General features: G+C 47.0%; 1 non-coding gene across 1 annotated transcript; it reads right to left on the reverse strand.

Annotated features, from left to right (window-relative positions):
• Positions 1-350: 350 nt before the first annotated feature.
• On the reverse strand, positions 351-422 carry Trnap-cgg (transfer RNA proline (anticodon CGG)). Its single transcript has one exon. It is a non-coding gene; the product is annotated as a tRNA-Pro (tRNA).
• Positions 423-2903: the final 2481 nt, after the last annotated feature.

Here is a 2903-nt window from a genome sequence, read left to right on the forward strand (position 1 = left end):
GGGCCACACTCGATGATGATGGAAACGAAATTCCCAGCCACTGTCTCGGCGTGAGCCCGCTTTGCGTATTTGTGTGCCACGACGACGCTATGAATGTGCGCAACGTGAGTGATGTTGTGTGAAAAATGTAAAGTGGCTCGTGCGAAGGGCCCTGGAGATCGTGATCTCGCTGGTGGTGGTTCAATGAGAATGTCACGGCTCCCGAGACCGATTAGGAAATAGCAAACAGACGCGTCCGGGTACCGGCGAATACGCTGAGCAAAATGAGATTATGAGTCACTGGAATGGTACACTCTATTGTGGTGATGGGGTAAAAAATCCAAGCAAAAAGGTTCCCACACAATATTTCCGGGCTCGTCCGGGAATTGAACCCGGGACCTCTCGCACCCGAAGCGAGAATCATACCCCTAGACCAACGAGCCGGTTGAAAATCGGTTCGTTATTTACCAATAGCAAGTCGGCCGGCGAACGTAGCACATAGCGAAGGCCATGTGAATCGATTTTCGAACAGCAACTAAAAGATAGCGAAAAGAAGTTTAGTTCAAGAACATTTGAATAATACAGTGGACGGCGAAAAGTATCCGATTTTTTTGTGACATTAGGTTGTTAAATATGTCAGTGACTTATGGTAAAAAGTTCGGCCATTTTTAGTAAGCAATCATTTTTTGACAGCTGTTTTGCTTGGACAAGATTTGGTCCATCGTTGGTTTTTTGTGTACTCCAAAAGGCTAACCTTTGATCCTAACTAGGTGAAGCTCGGGACGACTTCAAACTTTCGGTCACCTATTAGTACGTCACCCCCACGCATGCTCGCCGATGTTGTCGGTGGGGCTGCTGACGGTGGCGCCATCATGAACTTGTTCTTCTCCACTTCTCCACATCTTGCTCAATCCCTGTGCAGACTTGAGCTACATCGGAGGGCCGGCGACCTATAATGTCTATGTCATCAGCATAGGCCAGGATCTGACTGGACTTGAAGTAGATTGTCCCTGAGGTCTCCACTCGCTGGATGGCTCGCTCCAGCACGATGTTAAAAAGGAGGCAATCTAAGCCGTCCCCTTGGCGCAATCCCTTGGTGGTAGCAAAGAGATTGGAGACCTGGTTTGTGCCGTTGGTCATGGTCATTCTAACAAGTCTGGTAAGTTTGGCCGGTATTCCGAAACTAGTCATGGTCTCGTACAATTTTACTCGGGCTATGCTATCGTATGCGGCCTTGAAATCGATGAAGAGGTGATATGTGTTCTGTCTGTACTCAATCATCTTTTCCAAGATCTGCCGCATGGTGAAGATCTGATCAGTGGTAGACTTTCTTCTTCTGAATCCTCCCTGATAGTTGACAACTATCTCATCAGCGTATGGGACTAGTCGTTCCTGCAAAACGAGGGCGAAGATCTTATAGGCGGTATTGAGTACCGTATTTAATTGAGTACTCAATTTAACAGAATTAGCAAAATTAATCAAACCAATCTAGACCAAAATAATACCTGAGGACTGTAGAAAAGGCCACATAACAAAACCAGGATGTTTGGCTACACTGTCTGGGCGGAATGGTATGCATTGCGGATACTGAACTTGTTTTCGCCGAAGAGAAATTTAGCTTGTTCTAAATATGTTTGGCTAAAATATTTCTCTTGTATTCAATCATCCCTAAATTCACCAAAACTATCATTTACACATCTTATTTAATGTTTTTGATTTTTCATCATCGTATTTCCTTAAACCTTTTGTGTTCTTGAACTAAACTTCTTTTCGCCATCCACTGTATGTTGCTCGGTTGGTAAGATTGGCTGAAAACGGGAAAATCGGGCCAACTTGCAGGAAGAATATTGCAAAAACTTAGTTGCTGGGAGAAACTTTTGGGCGTTGAAAAGTGAGCGCCAAAGAAGAGGTAGGATCGGGAGATAACTTTTACGGGAGCTCGTTGTTCCTTGTCTTTTTGCTGCCGCTATTTTGGGTGCAACTCCGTTCCGTTTTTATTATTCCCGTTTCCTAAAGTTCGCTTTTCGAATTCCATCACCGTCCACACACCGTTTGTTGACTCACCGGATGTTTACCTTGTTCCGCGAGCCGAACCGAGCGCAACCGTAAAGACAGGTTCCAAGGCAGGCAGGCAAACCCCCCCGTCGCCCTGCCCTCGGACACCAGACGCGACAAACAAGTCGCGGCAAACATTCTATTTTTTACCTCCTCGAACGGCATTCCCAATGCCCCGCGTGTTGGCTCTGAGATTGGAGAAAATGAATCTTTCATAACTACGCTTTTGGATGATTAAACATTTATGGATGAATAAAATTTCTTTTCCAATTCAGCGAGCCGCGTGTGTTTGGATGTGGAGCGTCCCCTTATTTGCCGTCACCGGAAACCGATTCCCTCTTCCCGTAACGAGGCACACCAGGACGAACGTGTTCTCACCCTGGCTCGTCATGCGAGACGGGCGGGCGGGCTGGGTGGAAAGGATTTTGAAAGCAAACGCGACAACCCCTTTCTGGTGACACTCGATGACGACGATGTCTGCCCGTGATATGAAGTCGTTTCCAGTTTGCGACCGTTGAACACGATATTTTTGAAGTTGTATTGAATGACATGCGATAAAAGTGCCAGCGCCTTGGCCGGGCCTTGTTCCAGCTTTAAACGGGGTCGCGCCGGGCCCTAGCGCTGCGTGGATCCATTTTGGCAGTTACTCAAGGCTCCCTCACATCGGTCGTGTCTAATTTGAAACGAATCCTAAACAAGAACGTGCTTAGGCATTTGATAGGCATCGTGGATTACGTTGGTCTTGGCCAACGCGCCGCTTGCTTGGACTTATTCACTTGTATAGCGAATTGTTTCGAAGTAATTCTTGGCTACCTTCATTAGTTAACGAATTGACGGACGAAGGCGCGAGCTCTCGCGGGAGTCGCTGC

This window comes from Anopheles cruzii, unplaced genomic scaffold (genome assembly GCF_943734635.1).
Source record: "Anopheles cruzii unplaced genomic scaffold, idAnoCruzAS_RS32_06 scaffold00850_ctg1, whole genome shotgun sequence".
Lineage (NCBI taxonomy): Eukaryota > Metazoa > Arthropoda > Insecta > Diptera > Culicidae > Anopheles > Anopheles cruzii.